Source organism: Neofelis nebulosa, chromosome 2, assembly GCF_028018385.1.
Source record: "Neofelis nebulosa isolate mNeoNeb1 chromosome 2, mNeoNeb1.pri, whole genome shotgun sequence".
NCBI classification, from domain to species: domain Eukaryota; kingdom Metazoa; phylum Chordata; class Mammalia; order Carnivora; family Felidae; genus Neofelis; species Neofelis nebulosa.
This window is the reverse complement of record NC_080783.1, coordinates 157832478-157851021: the sequence shown is the minus strand read 5'-3', so window position 1 is coordinate 157851021 and position 18544 is coordinate 157832478. Positions and strand designations below refer to the sequence as shown.

Here is an 18544-nt window from a genome sequence, read left to right as displayed (position 1 = left end):
TCTGATCTGAGTGAAATGAGGTCAGAATCATCCCTCATTTTTCTCCCTGGCTGGTTCTTCTGGAAGGAGTGCATGCATGCATTACAATTCTTCAGAGATAACTTTTTTTCTTCAGAAGAATCTAAAACCTTTATAAAACTGGAATTGTTTTCCATATCATTTCCTAAATTGAATCTTAAGTTTTTGCTCCTGGAGAAATGGTCTATAAAGAAAGCATTCTCCATATCTACATCATCTATGAATAGAGGAAGCTCTGGCACTGGCTACTGCCAGAGCAAACCTTCAGATCATCTGAAATTATGATAGCAGTTTATTCTTTCATTTAACATAATGAACAAGTACCTGCTATGTGTCTGGTGCTGTTCTAGGCTCCAAATAAGGACTCCTACTTTCAGGGAGATAGCATTCTTATGTGCCTGTGATGGGGGAGAAGAGGGAGAGTAAAACTGAAAGTAAACAGTCTAACCAGTATGTGTTAAAATAATATCCATCAGGGCTGCCTGGGTGGCTTAGTCCAGTCTGTTAAGCACCCAACTCTTGATTTCAGCTCAGGTCATGATCTCAGTCATGAGATCGAGCCCATTGTTGGACTCTGAGCTGGGCGTGAAGGCTGCCTAAGATTCTCTCTCTGGTCCTCCCCATCCAGCATGCATGTGCTTTCTCCCTCCCTCTTCTGACTCTCTCTCTCTCTCTCTCTCTCTCTCTCACTCTCTGTCTCTAAGAAAGAAAGAAAGAAAGAAAGAAAGAAAGAAAGAAAGAAAATCAAAAGACTATCAGATAGTAACAAGTGAGGAGTATGAGCAAAATAACACAGAGATATTGTGGATAATGACTGGGAAGAGGCTGGCTTTAGACATCTAGCATATGCAGAATTCAGAAGATTATCAGATTGTAACCAGACAACTAAAGAGTCTGCTATTACCTTGGCAAGAACGTTAATGGCATAAGACCTGCCATATACATATTTTTGGAAAGCTGAATCTAAATCAGGAGAGAGGAACTCAGAGACACATCTCTGATATTAGCTGTCCATCTTTTCTTCATAAAAAACAAAACAAAACAAAACCCTGAAAGCCAGAAGAGTCCAGGAAGCCTCACCGATGAGAAAAATTATTTTTTAGATGTCCAGTCTTTTGTAAATAAATAGTCCTGTTAGTAAACTGGTGTTGAGGTGCTCACCTTTTCCTACTCCTTTGCCTTACATTTTTAAGCAGCTGATTATATAATGCTAATAATACACATATTGCTGATGAGGGAGCATGGGGGAAGCTGAGGACAAAGTGCAAGCTAGAGCACCCCCCTCCCCACTTACCTTCCCCCCCCCCCCCCGCACCCCCGCAGGCAGATGGGATGTGTGTGATATTCCTCAGGCACTCCCGGCTGCCCAAGAACAGAGGAAAGGAAATAAAACAAATGGTTAACTGATAGAGATCACAGTCATACAGGACAATGTCTTGGTAAATCACGAAAAAGGCAATCTTATCAGTAGTCTAATCTCCAGAATCCTATAGACTCCATTTCCTGGAGCCCCAGTATCACCCCTCAATAGTGATATGGGGAACAAAGGCAAGAAGGAAATGGCAGGTGAAATTAAATTTCCTCATAACTTGAGGCAAATACAGAGTATACCATTTCTCCAAGAACCCCCTGCAGTCATAATGTTAATGCCTTAGTAGAGGGAAATCTTAGCTTGACAATAGCAAGGCTTCAGGTCTCTTAGGAGTCCTCTTTAGCATATCCAAGTCCCTGTGGAGGCCTCCCTTTGGACTTTACCTCCCCAACTCCATAGTATAAAAACAGCCACTCTTCACAACCCAGTGCAGCTCTTTCTTTCTGCCCACAGTCCTGTCCCTGTGCTTTAATAACATCACCTTTTATACCAAAGACATCTTCAAGAATTCTTTCTTGGTCATTGGCTCCGGAACCCCCATCACCCCAAAACCTCATCACTGCCACTCCCTCTCTCCCCATCTTCACATGAATGCCTCAGACCTCCATCTTTCCTTTCTTTTGTTTAGACTTTGGGTTCTGAACTTACTTTAACTACATTCAGAGTCTGGAAAATGAAGGTTTCTGAGGTTATGTTTGAAAGATCTTTGACTGACAGACTCCCTTTGGCCACACAGAACTGCAAGAGTGGAATAAAAAATGTGGATTTAGTTCAAACTTTGGCAGCTTTTTTCCACCTGAGAAATGGAATCTGGCTGTGGCTAGCCCCGGGGAATGTAAATAGAACCTTACCTGTAATTAACCCAGGGCTTCTCTTGTTCTCGATGCAAATGGAGTTATAATTGCATTTCCTTTAGTAGAATAGAAAGCCTGTGTTTCAGAGGGAGCTGGCAGTTGAATAGAGGACAAACTATCTGTCTAACTATGACAGCTCCCTCCTATCTCCTTCTAGAAAACCTGAATGATAATAAAACTGGAGTTGCATTTGATGTAAGACATATGGTAATTACTATAATAATATTATCACCCAGGTTCTGCAATGGTTTTGTCAGTGAGGTGCAATTTCACATATTGTCTGCGATAAAATCCCCGTTTTTGGTTATTGATAGCAATGCCTTTCTAAAATGGTATAGGTGTTTTGTGACAGCTGCGAAGTTCCTGCTTCATATCCAGGTAATTGGGTTGAGAATAAGGCCTGCATGCTAAAACCTGACGATGTGAGAAGTGGAGAAAGCCCAGGGAATACTGTGAATATTTTGGTAGTTATTAACAGGCTAAAAGGGAAGCCTTTGCTAGTCAGTTCTTCTGAAGCAATGCTGAAGGAAAAGAAAGAAAGAAAGAAAGAAAGAAAGAAAGAAAGAAAGAAAGAAAGAAAGAAAGAAAGACAGGCCCCTTTAGAAAGCCTCTGTGGAGTCTTCAGTCAGAATTGGAAATCTTGAGCTAATCAAATATATAATGAATCTGTACTTAATATTTTTAAGGCTATATACAGTATTCACAAATTAGACTGTAATTACTTTCATTTCATTTTGCTATTGTTTCATAAGTCAGATTTTACTTTAATTGCTGATTTGATAGAAATTACCTCAGCATAATAAGTATGTGGGTATACAATACATGCTTTTATTTATTGGTCATAGGAAAAATTGGTTCTATAGTATGTTATACTGAACAAGCTGTGTGTATTTGATTTTATAGCTGCTTCCAGGGAGCCAAATTTTGAAGACACTAACAGCATGTTAAAATGGACTACTTTAAATCCTTTTTTGGAAATATGTGGGAAATAAATAACAAATAACAGTAGTATGTCAAAGTGATTTTATTGTTTAGATTAATAAAAAGAAACTAACACAATGACCGGATGGGGGAAAAATCAGATTATGGGTTTTTCTTTTTTTAATGGCCTCTCTTGTGCAGAATTCATTTTTTAAAAATCCCACCAAAGACCCATAAAACAGTGAGCTCTATTCGAGAGTTATTATTTAGGTACAAATCATCACTAGTGGCAATATATTCAGTGAGTGTGGCATTTTATACTCTTGTTGAATTGAATAAATATGTATATGTAAAGGTATAGGTTGGCAAGTTGATTTTGCTGTGAAGTGCTAAATAACTAGAAGTGATGGTAATAATGTGGGAATAAAACTGGTGTTATATTATATTAGTTGGTTATTATGATTTCAATTCCTTGGTTAAATATATATATATATATATATATATATATATATATATATTTTTTTTTTTTTTTTTTTTTTTTTTTTTTTTTTGGAAAGGGGAAATTGTCCAGATGTCAAAAAATTGAATTGTAAAGTTAGCACACAAACTGAAGACCCTTGGGGGTGCCTGGGTGGCTCAGTTGGTGAAGCGTCTGACTCTCAGTTTCAGTTCAGGTTAAGGTCCCACAGTTCATGAGATGGAGCCCCGTGTCGGCTGACAGCGCGGAGCCTATTTGGGATTCTCTCTCCCTCTCACTCTGCCCTTCCCCTGCTCATTTTCTCTCTCTCTCTTCTCAAAATAAATAAGTAAATAAACTTAAAAACAAAGAGCTTTGGCCCTCATATTTTATAACAAAACATTTGGGATTTGTATAAAAGACCTATAACAAGATGGTGATTCAAATCATTTTTGAAATTAAATTCAAGAATTATTATTATTATTAAATGCTTGAAAAGTTCAGACCCTAGGAGTATATATAGCCCATGAACAAAATTAAGTCCTACTCTCATGGGTTTATACTTACATGGGTGTAGATTCTGTGCTAGACCTTTTTTACAACATCTCAGATATAATTGAGTATAACTCATTGAGTTACCTGTACCAGTTTCCCACCAAAGTTGAGACTCTGAGTGGACATGTAACTCCGAGTGAAAATGTAACCAGACTAACATGAGTCTTCTCCTTGGTGAGTCACCAATAGAGAGTACACCAGGTGGAATTGTGACCCAAAGTAATCTCTTTTTTTTTTAATGTTTATTTTTTATTTTTGAGAGGGAGAGAGAGAGAGACAGAGCTATGGAGCATCAGCGGGGGAGGGGCAGAGAGAGAGGGGGACACAGAATCCGAAGCAGGCTCCAGGCTCTGAGCTGTCAGCACAGAGCCCAGCACTGGGCTCTAACTGAGGAACCATGAGATCATGACCTGAATGGAAGTCAGATGTTTAACCGACTGAGCCACCCAGACGTCCTGACACAAAGTAATCTTTAATTGCAGTAAATAAGAAGATCATGGGGAATAATTTCCAAAGCCGGATTCCCTGAGTAGGGATGAGCAAGCTCTTTTATTTAGGATTTAAGATTAATGTTTAGAGAGGGGAGCTTTGTCATCATATGTAAAGGCGGGCATAAAGTTGCACAGCATACTTAGGAAATATGCTTATACATGCATCATATGTTATGTTCATGAAGCTTGTGTTCCTCCTAGGGTGGAGACTTTAACATTATAATGAAACAATGGTAACTGTTGGACACTTTTTGGCTCATCTGCATAGGCGTTGACTTGGTGCCAAGCTCAAGCTGGTTTAAGCTGGGTTAGGCTGCCTAGTTCTTGATCGGCCAGTAGGTAGTCTAGGGTTATTCTGGTGGTTTAAGACCATTCAGGCTAAGGAATGCAAGGCATTGATGTTCATAGGCTGGAACTTTATCAGTTGACCTGAGCCCAGGCTTCTGCAGAGACAACTAGTGTATTTGTTAGTGGGGCCTGAAAAGAAGCAATGAATGATTAAGGAGAAACAGTTCGCTGAAAAACAAGCTTTACATTTTCTGCTAGTTTTAACCTCATTAACCCTAGGGGGCATGGTTTCAGAAAGAACCAGGAATTGGTTCCTCTCTGACTTTCCAACCTAGCACATGGAACTTTTCTCTAGTGTAATAAATTATCTTCTGTAGAGATAAAAACATTCTTAATTTTTCAAAAGAAAATAAAAGCCAATAAAAACACCTCTAGTTGGATTGAAAATCTCCCACATATTTGTTTGCTCATTGTATTATTATTTGTGTAATTTGTTCTTTGACTATTTTCCAGGGGTCTTAGTATTTTTACATTCATTTGAAGCTTATTATATAATTAAGATTATTATGTTTTTGTGGTATGTATTATAAATAATGTCCCCATCTATCACTTTATTTTGTTGGTACACAGCTCTTAAAGCAAACATCTGATGTATTGTCTTTTGTTTGAAGCAACAGATCTTTCCTTAGATTAAAGAACCAAATTTTCAGTTTACTTGGTTGTTCATACTCTAAAATATAGTAAGGAAAAGATACACACCAAAAATAATGGCCTTTTTCTTCTTGTAAGGGAGCTTTTCCTCTTGGAGAAAGGTTCACGGCAAGTTTCATTGAAGGATGTTCTTTCTTTGAGACATTTTGTGCATGTGTTATTGGAATTTGAGGGGAAGAAATCCTTTCTATGGAGTAGTTCCCTTTGTGGGGTCAACTCCTAATTTGGAGAACATTATTATATGGTAATTAAGTAGTATTTATGAGGTTGCCCAACTGGAGTAAATCTAGGAGATTTATTTTCAGTTTTATAATCACTTAGCTTTTGAAATTGCATTAATTGTTGCACTCTTGAAAATGAATTGTAGATACTAACGGTTTTTCTGAGGCCCCTACCAGAGGTTATATGGTGATGTAGTGGAAAGAACATTGTACTTTGTACCAGAAGATGTGGGGTTTTTCATGCAAATGAAGACATGGACTAGATGATTCCAAGGTCCTTTTAGGAATATGCAATTCTAGGACTGTTAGAAAAGTCTTCCACCTTTTAATAGAGGTTATTTTTGTCTTTTTTCTTCTCTTCCTTTCTAGGTTTAGAGAAGTTCAAGAATTCAACTGTACATGTTGAGCCTTAAATATCTGAGTTGGCTCTCAGCTGTATGAATTCCAAATCCAAATAAAAAATTGAAAATAAAGATGTACATTTAGAAGTTAATAGATAAATATTATTTAAACCCATGGAAATAGATAACATGAGAAATACACGAAATCAGAATAATTCAGGATGAAAATCGAAAGATTCAATATAATGGTTCTATAGAAGAGGAACTGGCAAAGGAGACAGGGAACCATGTCCAAAAAGATGCCATTTGGTTGTCCCATTAGATGTAGAATTGGTAAGACCTGATTAGTGTCAAGAAATTAACACAGATAGGGGTGCCTGGGTGGCTAAGTTGGTTAAGCATATGACTCTTGATTTTCGCTCAGATCATGATCTCACAGTTGAAAGATTGAGTCCTGCATGGGGCTCCATGCTCAGGGCAGAGCCTGCTTAAGATTCTCTCTCTCCTTCTTTCTCTGCTCCTCTCTTTCTCTCTCTCTCTCAAATAAAAAAAAGAAAAAGAAAAAATAAATTAACACATATTAAATCAAAATAACAAAGAAGTGTAGTCTAAAATGATACAATAATCAAGGTATTGGAAGGTCCATGTAGTTTATCTTATTGATATAATAATTATTGTTTAAATTCCTATGTAATTTAGGATTTTGAATAAAGAGGCCTCTTAACCAGTTGTAAAGGGAAGGAGGATCAGGAAGCCCATCATGAAAGAGGAAATAGTTAATCTGGCCTAAAAAGAATAATGAGAGATGCCAAAGGTGAAGATATTCTAGATAGCAGAAAGAAACTAAGACAAAGCAGGAAAAGGGCATAAATAAAGGATATGTTCAGAAAACAGCATAGGGCAGAGCAGGCTGTAGCCAGTCTTACAGAAGGGAATTCAAGGCTAAGGGGGACAGGTGGACAGGGTCCTGTTAGGAAGAGCTTTAAATGCCATTTGAGGAACTTATTTATGACCAGTAAAGTAATTGGAAGTTTACCCAATAAATTTGAAATAGAGAAATTTGTTCTAGATAATCATGTAAAATGGAAATTTAAAAGACATAGAAGTAGACAAATAATTTCTAACTTATTTATTAAGCATAATGAACTAACATTTGAACATATTTAGACTCAGAGAGCTTCCTTTGGTTAGAAGTAGAAGGTGTGAGTAGAAGAAAAGACACTAGACGAGACAGTATCCCCTTGTTCACAAAGTCATTCTCATACTCTATCATCAGTTCCTTGACATCTCCAAGAAACAGGAAATCCCTCGATTCAATCCAGTGTGTCTTCTTCCAGGAAGGAAAATAAACATCCTCTGAACACCAAATAGCTTCTCCATTCTCGTTATCGATGGAAGGATTTTAAGACAGAATCTGAAATCTGAGTGGCATAGGAGAAAAGGGCAGGCAGTTCCCAGGGTCCTAAGGCACCAGTGCTCCAACCTTCATTCAACAAATACCTCTCAATCACCTTTTAAGTGCCAGATATTCAGAAAGTCAGCTGTATCCACTGTTGACAGCCATCAGATGGAACAAATTTAGATGCTTCTCGGGATCATCTGATTTTTTTTTCTCCTCTGATTTACCTGAACAGTATCACTTATCCACATAACTCATTCCTTTCAAATAAGGCCCATGAGCGCTAAGGCTGATTCTGACCAGAATGGAAGGTTAACAGCCTATTTTGTCTCTCATGAGTTCCCCTTACTGTCCCTCAGTCTGTCTGAAATGTCAGTGTGCAAAGCAGGGATGGAATCAGAGAAATAGTTCAACAATAGTGGGTTTCAGGCAAAAGATGAGGTCCTCCATGAGGTTCTCCATGACAGCAGAATTAGATGCAGAACGGTGGGATGTAAAGCTTTTTCACAGTGAGAATCAATAGCACTTTGTGACCCACTGAAGGCAGCAGATGAGAGGGAATAAGGATTCAAAATAGAATCAGAGGACACAATCCAAATCAGGCTAGGAAGAGAAGCAGAGCTGGGGGTGGGGGGCATGTTGGTAGGGTGGAAAGGGGAACTATAAAAAGCTTGTTTTGGATATATTCTTTGGAGATGCCATGTTGAGATTTTAGATAATTGAATATCACCTACCAAACCAGAGAATGGTTTGGGCTGGAGAATACAAGTCTGGGGATCAGCAACATAGGAGTCATTGATCACCAAAAGGTAAAGATAAGATCACAGCAGGAGGTGGTGCAGAACAGAGGTCCTAAAATGGCCTTGCAGGTGGTTTTTCATTTTTGCTTGTCATTTCTTCTCCATTATTTTTGATGTTTGCTAATACAAGCTTCTTAAAAACCAAAAGTTTTGCAAAATCAAACACTAAAAAATAATAGGACTTGTGTGGAAAATAAAGATGAGGAAGAGCACTCAAAACCCATAAGTTTATAACCAGAACCTTAATAAAAATAACAATAACCTCATTAAATTATCAGCACAGTTAAAAATCTGATTAAATTCACAATTGGAGAGCGGTTAGAACATTTAAGTGCTACTCTCTTAGCAAATTTAAATTATATACTACAGTGTTATTAAGTATAGTCACTATGTTTTACATTATTGTAAACCTTATTGATCTTATAGATGAAAGTTTATACGTTTTTACCAACCTTTCTATTTCTCCCAACACTCCCCCTCTCTGGTGCGACCACTTTCTACCTCTGTTTCTGAGTTAGAGTTTTGTTTTTTTTTTTTTTTTTTTTTTTTTTTACAGATTCTATATACTAGTGATACCATGCCATATTTATCTGCCTCTGGTTTATTTGACTTAATAATGCCCTCCAGGGCCATGTTGTCTCAGAGAGCAGAATTTCCTTCTTCCTCATGGCTAAATCATGTTCCATTGCACATATATGCCATATCTTCTTTATCCATTCATCTGTTGGTGAACACTTAAATTGTTTCCATAACTTGGCTATTGTGAATAGTGCTGCACTGAACATGAGAATACAGATATATCTCTTCGATATCCTGTTTTCATTTCATTTGGCAATATACTCAGAAACAGAATTGCTGGATCATAGAGTAGTTCTATTTTTAATTTTTTTGAGGAACTTCCATAGTGATTTCTATAGCGGCTATACCAGTTTACATTTTCGGCAACTCTCTCCTCCACATCTTCACCAACACTTACTATGTCTTGTCTTTTTGACGATAATCATTCTCGCAGGTGTGAGGTGATATCTTGTGGTTTTGATTTGCATTTCCCTGATGATTAGTGATGTGGAGCACCTTTTTATGTAGATGTTGGCCATCTGTATGCCTTTGGGAAAATGTTTATTCAGTTCCTCTGTTCATTTTTAAATTGGATTGTTTGGTTTTTTGTTATTGGACTGCATGAGTTCCTTATATGTTGGATGTTAACCCCTTCTCGGCTATATGATGTGTAAACATTTTCCACTCACAGTTTAAAACCATGTTAAATTCCCAATAATTTTTTTAAAAGGAAAATGATGGATAGTTTGATGGCAGATGCTGTAAGGAAGAGTCGAGGCTGCTGAGTTGTAGAAGAAAGAGCAAATGCACTAATTAAGGCAAACACCCGCTAGGCATTTCTAAGACAGAGTGCAGGCAAACTTAAAGGAAGAACAAGGAATGAATGTGTTCACCTGGTGTGATAGGATGAAAAAAAACAGTGTAAAACCACCATGAACCTGTACCTGATACTGATGTCAGTCCCCATTACCGGAGGAACATGTGAAAGAAACATGCTTTTTTCTCAGACCCTGTGTGACTAATAATATTTATGCATGCAATTCATTGCTCTCAGTAACACCCCTGAAGAGATCAAAACTGACTGCATTCCAATTTGAATGCCTTTAGAACTAAGGTGTTAAATATACATTTGCCATAGGCTCCACCACTCCCTATTGTCTTATATCCCCTCATCTCCCATCCATTTCACACATTTATGTTTCCTGCCTTGTCGCTGCTGCATTTTTACTTGCAGGTGCCCTTTTGTGGAGAAGAAAAGAACTTAGAGGCAAAGCTCCCATTTAAGGGCAGCCACCAACTAAAAACCGATCATCAGAGAGGTAGATGGAACATTGAGAGAAAATGTTAGAGCTGAAACCAGAGGAGGAGAGCATTTCAGAAAAGTAATCATGATTATAAGATGCTGTGGGGAGGTCTTATGAGATCCTTGGATCCTGAGTAGTACAGCTTTGGTAGTTCTAATAAGAGCAGCTTTTGTATGGTGTGGTGGGGGCAGAGTCAGGCTGCCACACCAGGGAAAGGGGGCTGCAGAGAGAGAGAGGGAGGGAGGGAATGTGCTCCACTCTTTCACGAGGTTTGATAAGGAAGGAAAGGAGAGAGGAGCACTGTGTTTACAGAGAAACATGTTGAGAGAATTCTCTTTGTAGCACAAGGAACCTTTGTACATATTCTTTTTAGAGTGAGGAGACGTAGCTGCTGGCGAGGAAAAGGAAAATGTTTGAAGATGAGAGACCAAGAGCAAGACTCAGTGGAGCAACTCTCCAGTCTTCCATTTCATGATTTGATTCACTAGACAAGTGTGGACTCATCTTTGTTTCATTTCGAGCTCCTTCTGACTGGAAGTGTCACTTCTGGCAATATATTTACAGATTCTCCCCTGCCCCCTCCATACCCATCCCCTCCCCCAATAACTGCTCTATGTAGTTCCTTTGTTTTTAAATTTTTTTAAATGTTTATTTTTGAGAGAGAGAAAAAGAGAGAGAGAGAGAGAGCAAGTGGGGGAGGGGCAGAGAAAGAGAGAGACAGGATCTGAAGCAGGCTTTGCATTGACAGCAGTGAGCCCAATGCAGGGCTTTAACTCATGAACCTTGAGATCATGACCTGAGCCGTAGTGAGATGCTCAACTGACTGAGCCACCCAGGGGCCCCTCCCTGTAGTTCCTCTGTAAAGATAACCTGTGCTGTAGTAGTGTCTACCAGAAGCCATCTGCTGACAATGGAAGAGTGAGAAGCCAATGCAGGTCACATCTGCTGTGACACAGCCCTGAAGGTGCTTAGCAGATGAGCGGACCCCCTTTATTGCTGAAATATCGCCTGTCTCATTATGTTTAACATTTCAAACATTATTAATTTTTAATTATTTACATTTAATTATCTGCTTTACTTAAGCATCCAAATTCCACAGCTAATGTTCTCAATGAAATATTTACTAAACAATCAACCCTCTTGGATTCCACAGAGCTGAATGTTTTCAATTTGCAATAAACCTTTCCTTTGCACACTAGTGTTCTGGAGGTGACTGCACTCTGGGCTCTTATGGCTTCAGCTGCAGCATCCGTTCTGTCTCAGGGACACTCTGTCAACTCTAATGGGATAGATTGCCCTGCTGCACATTAGTGTTAGCAGGTTGAGCGCGACTGGGACACTCACACCATCTCCCTTCTCATTTCTCTTCTGTTAGGGCTGGAAACACATTAACAAGGAGCCAGTTCTGGTGATAGAAAAGTGAAACAAACTTATTTGCGGTCAAAAGTCAGAGCCATGATGAAAACTAATCATTGCTCCCACAAGAGGTGGTCACTCACACAACTGATTAGCCAGGCAGCCTTTCCATGGCAAAATCAGGACCCACAGTGAATGGGAATGCCATTTTCAGAACCAAGGCCAAGGGAAACAGGCTTATCCATCTTGTCATCCCTGCCACCAGTACTCCAGAACTCCATCATCCTTTGTGCAGAAGGAGGGGGCTCATGGCCAACAAAACATGCACTGGCTTCAATTTGTTTTCCAGGATTGAAGACAGAGGGAATTATGCTAATCTACGTATATTCACTAGTGAGGGCTCCCTTGTTACCACTTACAAGATCACAACGGGGTTGATTATGTGATGTATACAGCATAGTGGTTAAGAGTGAGGGACACAGGGAGTCTGGGTGGCTCAGTTGGTTGATCATCCAACTCTTGATTTCGGCTCAGGTCATGATCTCATGGGTTTGTGGGACTGAGCCCCACATCATGCTCTGAGCTGACAGTGTGGAGCCTGCTTGAGAGTCTCTTTTCCTCTCTCTCTCTGCCCCTCCCTGCCTCATGTGCACATGTGTGTGCATGCGTGCACATTCTCTCTTTCTCTCAAAATAAATAAATAAACATGAAAAATAGAAGTGAGGGATATGAGTTAGACATTCATTCCACAGGTATTTACTGATCACCTGCTCTGTGCCAGGCGCTGTGCTAGGCACCAAAGAGATCAGCAAACAAGACAGATGTGGTTGCTAACTTCATGGATCTTCTATTACAATGAATTTAAGACTCCAGGATTTGAGTCAGGACTACCACCTACTAACTGAATAACTGGATAAGTTAATTAACCTCTCCAGGCCTTAATTTTCTACCTATAAAATGAGAATAATCGGAGGACCTCCTCATAGGGTAGCTGTGATGGGTATTTAATTATTTACATGCAAATGCATGTAAAACTCAGAAATATTAAGACCAACACCTACGGCTGGTTTCACGGGGTTGTTGTAGCTTAGCTACGCATGTATAGTTTCACTAAAGACCTGTATTTGAGACATTTAACAAAATTAGCATTTTAATTATGAGTATTAAATTAAAATTATCCTTACTGGGCACAGGTCTCGCTTAAGTAGCAGTTGGAGACAAGATACAGAGGATGTGGCTGCAGTGACCAGATGTTAGGGAGGCTGGATTTCTGAATTTGGGTAATGGGTCATACACATTAGTATAATACCTGGCATGAAACAAGTGCTCAATAAATGTTAGTTGTTGTTAGTGTTATTATGATTATTAGGCCCTGAAGCCTTCATAAGTAAATAAAACTGACTTAATGGAGCACAAGTGTGGTGTTTATATGTACCAAGTAACTAATAAATGTGAGCTCACACGTACGCACGTGTGCACATGCACCCACACACACTTCAGTCTGCATCTTTATGGCAGGCTATTCCAAGCGTGTACGAAATGGAAAGGACCTTAGAAATAATATAATCTGGCTCCCTCAGGATGATGGAACTTGGGATTTGGAGAAGTAAAGTAGCTTGCCAAGTCACATAGTGAGTGGTAAAGTAGGAATTAAAATCTGCTCTTTTGCCCCAGCTGGAAAAGGTCTACTGTATCCACACTGCCCCTCTTCTCACCGCTTCATTTCCTACCCAATGATGATGAGGAGGGACACCTACACCACAGGGGCAGACTGCAAACATCTTGCCCTTCATGCCAAACATAGTTACAAGCTTTGGAGGGCAGCAATTTTGCCTTTCCTGGCTCCTCCCCTTTCTGCCTCCTGTTTGGTTCATAATGAAGATAAAACCCAAACACAAAAGGTGTAAGACTGACAAACATAGCCAGTCTCACTGGGTGGCTGTGGCTCAGTTGTGCTTGTTATAGATTCACTAAAAACTTTTGTTTGGAGCCTCACAAAATTAGCATTTTAATTGTGGGTATTAAATAAAAACCGCCATTATTGAACTCAGCTCTAGTTAAGTAGCAACTGGAGACAAGATATGGAAGATGTGGTTCTAGTGACCAAATGTCAGGACTGACAACTCTGTGGGCCAGACATTCTGTTAATCATACAAGGCCTCTTAAATCCTGCTTTTTAGTCATTCTTAAATAACCAGTGTTGCGCTCAGCTGTTGGCACAGAACATGTGACATGCACACTCAGGAACATTAGTAGACAGCTTCTTCTAAAATGGACTTGGGAAACAAGAGTGCAGTGTGAACATGGGGAAGCAAAAGAAAGCAAGAAAGTATGGAACCATGAAGCGAATGCTTAGTCTCCAAGATCAGAGGCTTAAAGAGAAGGATAGGTTGAAACCTAAAAAGAAAGAAAAGAAAGATCCCAGTGCACTCAAGGAAAGAGAAGTCCCCCAACATCCTTCCTGCTTATTCTTCCAGTATAACACACAGCTGGGCCCACCTTACCACATCCTTGTTTATACCAATGTTATCAACTTTTCCATTAAGGCCAAATTTGACTGGGGCGCCTGGGTGGCTCAGTCGGTTGAGCGTCTGACTTCGGCTCAGGTCATGATCTCGTGCTTCATGAGTTTGAGCCCTGCATCGGGCTCTGTGTTGACAGCTCAGAGCCTGGAGCCGGCTTCAGATTCTGTGTCCCCCTCTCTTTCTGCCCCACCCCTGCTTGTGCTCTGTCTCTGTCTTTCAAAAATGAATATATATATATATATATATATATATATATGTATATTTTATGTATATATATATATATACATAAAAGCCAAACTCAACTTAATACAATCAATGATGGACTGTCCGTATGCCAAGTGTGTCCCTTGTATAACTGACTGTAATGGCTGAAACTGAGAAGTCGGGGCAAAAGTATCGAGTGGCTCTAAGGATTGCCAAGGATCCAAGATTTGAATGATTACCATGCACACACAAAGGAACCTATGCAAATGACTTCTTAGTACAGAGAGTAACTCAGCACAAGTATTACATTGTGGCCACAGTTGACCAGGACCTTAAAGGAAGGATCTGGAAGATCCCTGGAGTGCCCATCATGTACATTTCTAACCATAGGTACAACATTGAGCGGATGCCAGATGATTATGGAGCCCCTCGGTTCTAATTCTAACACTCTAAAGAGAGTTCCTCTGCCTTCCTTTACCAACTTTTTCTGTTTCCAGTTCATGTAGCAATACGTTATAACATGAATTATTCTCCTTCTTACCCATTTGCTCTGTTATGAGCTGAGTATGGTTAAATACACTCACTTTTGATGTTGTTTTGAAATTGATATTTTGTATCATTTTGAATTTTGTCACATCTTTTTATAAATCAGATGATTGCACACATAAAAAAATTAAAAAATAATAAAATGGACTTGGATTTATCTTTAGATCACTTAATTTCCATGCTGAGGAGTTCACATTACTGTCACCATAATAGGCACTGTCATCATTGACTTTTCCGGTGACGTAGTGCACAGACTTCTGCTTGAACCCCACAAATTGAATTCAGAGAACTGGTTGCTGTAGTTGATCAAACAGTGGCTCCCAAAAAGATATGTCCACTTCCTAATCCCTGGAACCTGTAAATGTGACCTTATTTGGAAAAAAGGGTCATCGTAGATGTAATTAAGGATCTTGAGATCATTCTGGGTTACATGGGTGAGCCCAAAAATCCAATTTCAAAGTGTCCTTACACATGAAGACAGAGGCAAGGATTGGAGTGATGCACCGGCAGGCCAGGACTTCCCAGAGCCACCGGAAGCTGGAAGAAGCAAGATATGATCCTCTCCCTAGAGTCTTTGGGAGGTAGTGTGTCCCTGCTGACAACTTGATTTCTGGCTTCTAGACTCCAGACCTTTGAGAATTTCTCTTGTTTTAAGCCACCAAGTGTGTGGTGATTTATTATGGCAGCTCCAGGAAAGTAATACACACTTGGCAACTACAAGTCCGGGGCTTCCTAAATGAGAGGTGTTGGATGGGGCAAGGGAACTCAGAGTCAGTTCTGAAGAGCACTAGGGAAGTGGGTGGAGAGATGGGCGGGCCTCTGAGGTAGGAGGGGCCTCTGAGATTCTGGAGGAAGTGTTTACATATCCTCTGCACTGTGCTTCCATTTTAAAGGGACTGCTCATTTGCTTGTTTTCTCACCCATGCTTCCAGTCTTCCCTTCCTCCTATGTATGTGTGAAGGGATGCCCCAAATTTGCCTTTTTCTTCTAACCTGTAGTATAAGAACAATTTGGACCTCAGAGTCAACCATGTTAGCAAACAATATTTCTTAAATTGTTATTTAACTATTTCTATTGTTAACTCAGCATTCATTTTCCCTTTACCATTCATTCTCACCCATTTGTCACATGACAGGCCAATGTTCTCTTAAGACTGGTAAATTCACTTACGGTAGATCAATCAGTCAAGCTGCACCCAGAAAACCACTCTTCAAAATTACTGGAACATTTGGTATTTCCAATATCAGAGTTTGCTAGCATCTGGAGAAATGCCTACTAATGTTCACACATTTGTGCATTCCTTCATTTGGTCTGTGAAGATGTTTGTTAGGCTTTGTGTGTGCCAGGCACTGCGTTGGGCACAGAATGCTCAGGTTCACAGAGCAGGCATAGTGCTGCCCTTCTGGAGCTGTGGGCACAGTAGCACATCTCGATCTTGACAGAGCAGACTTGGTGTTCTCTGAGATTAATTTGAGATCTAACTTCACTGGTTTTCTCTGGAACCCTTCCCTCTTCCCGCCTGCATCAAAGCAACCTGGACTCCCAAAAGAAAGTTCTAATATCAATGAGGGTGTCCACAGAGCTTCTGGGAACGTCCCCTCCCCACTCACCCTCCACTTCCACAGGCATCTGGAGTACCTCTCCCCACCCCAAGTCAAGAAAGAGCCCGATTCAAAATCCACCAACAGCTGATTTGCACTGGATTTGTCACCCATGTGTAGCAATCTGAAGAGTTAGCCCTCTAAAAGGGTCATTTAAGCTATCATAACATAAAGAACAACTCCGATTTTTGCCCTAAAGTGATAACAACATTCAGAGTGGGAATTGTACTTACGGAGAGCTTGACTAGCCAGTTCTGCTTGTTTCTCACAAATAGTCTCTGCCTCTTCCCTCTAGCCACAACTTAGGTTTATTGAGATATTGCTCTGACCTGCACTGCTCTAAGCATATTTAGAAGTTATTAACTCATTTGCTCCGCCTAACAACCTGAGATTGGTGCTATCATTCCCATTTTACAAATGAAGAAACTGAGGTAAAGAGAGGTTAAGTTACTTCCCAGTTTTCAAAGTGGCAGAAAGGGTTTGGTAGTTTGGCTCCAGAGTCCACAGTTTTAAGCACTGTACCAGGCTGCCCTCACAGGGTCAAAGTATCAGGCATTGGTAACCTATGTGTGGCTGATGGTTGGTTAGCGAATCAGCAGTTGAACAACAAGAACCCAGTTTCTTTAACTACAGATACTCCTCTCTCCGCCCTGGGTCATATAAAAAAATAATTGTAGAAGAAAGGGAGATTGAAAAATAAAGTGCAAGGCAATGCAGTAAAGCCTCAGTTTTCACTGATTTGAAAGACTTCTTGATCAGACAACACCCTCTCCAAAGTAGCCTTCCATACCCCACAGGGTGAGACCCAGCTGTGCTGACTTCTGCCTCGGAGCTTGCAGTCCTGAAGCATTGCCAGATGCAGTGCAGGAACCCTCAATACAGCAGCTCTTTATAACAGTTTGGGGAGACAGCGAGCTACCTCGTTCCGTCTATGAACAATCAGAGACACAAGTAACAGGAGAGTTTAACTAGAACCTTTTTGTTCCTCAAAGTCTCAGTATAAAAGTCATGCTTTTAGTTCATTACTGTGACAAGACATGACAATTCACCGAGATGACTTCTAAACCGTGAAGGTGTGTTAGTAACCAAAATTTGGTTAGGACACATGTGAAATTGTGTGGGATTTCTTTGGAGTACACAATGCCTGGATACTGCATTCTTTTTAACGGAAGCAGGGTGTGGTTTGCGCATATAGGGTGGAGAGTTGTGGGTGCTCAGCAGGTAATTTATTTCGTGGTCATGGGCTGATGAGCACAAGGGTCCAAGGGCAGGCAGATCAAAAGAAAGCAGGACTGTGTGCCCAGGTGCTGTTTCTCTTACCCTAAGGCTGCCCGAGGCAATAGTTTTCATCCGGTAGGACACAGAAATGCTTCCCCTGATATACAGTGCTAGGAATCTAGAGGAAAACATGTCCTGGTTCTGTCTAGAACACTAGTAACAATTCCTGTGGAACGGCTTTCATTTTTTAAAAGAGAGAACTAGATGACTATTGTGTCATTTCCACAGCCAACAGTTTATAGGTCAAGATGATCTGGAGCTAAGAAATGTAATATTCATTATGACACAGCATGACAAAGAGAGTTTTGTTTGGTAAAGAATTTTCCTTTAATCAGAGGCCCAGGAAGGATGAATATAAAAAGGTCTTTAGCATTCCAAGACAAATTAGATGGCCCCCTCTCTGTCTCCCTTTCTTATCTTCCTAATTATTTATTCTGCACCCCTTACCCACCCACCGCCAAGAATGTAAACCACATGAAAGCAGGGATTTTTGTGTTTGCTCCTTGTGGTATTCCCTGTGCCTTGCACAAAGCCTGGCACATGGTCCCTCTTCAATACGTAAACAAATGAAGAGTGAGTGAATTGTGATCTGAAGAACAACCCTCCCAAAAGAATTCATTTGTTAAAATCAGCTAGCGCATTGCCTATAAAGCAGCTTCCTTCATTAAGGGCAGGCCTGTAGGTTAACTTGCGATAGAGTCTGTGATTCCAGCATCCAGCCTAATGACATGGCTCTTCCACGGA

At 40.2% G+C, this 18544-nt stretch overlaps 1 protein-coding gene and 1 pseudogene across 1 annotated transcript in view; both read left to right on the top strand.

Moving 5' to 3' along the window:
- The window catches only part of ST6GALNAC5 (ST6 N-acetylgalactosaminide alpha-2,6-sialyltransferase 5), a 175103-nt gene that overhangs the window by 57466 nt on the left and 99093 nt on the right, over window positions 1-18544 (top strand). The gene's annotated exons all lie outside the window — the stretch shown is intronic.
- On the top strand, window positions 11044-16999 carry LOC131504531 (rRNA-processing protein FCF1 homolog; annotated as a pseudogene).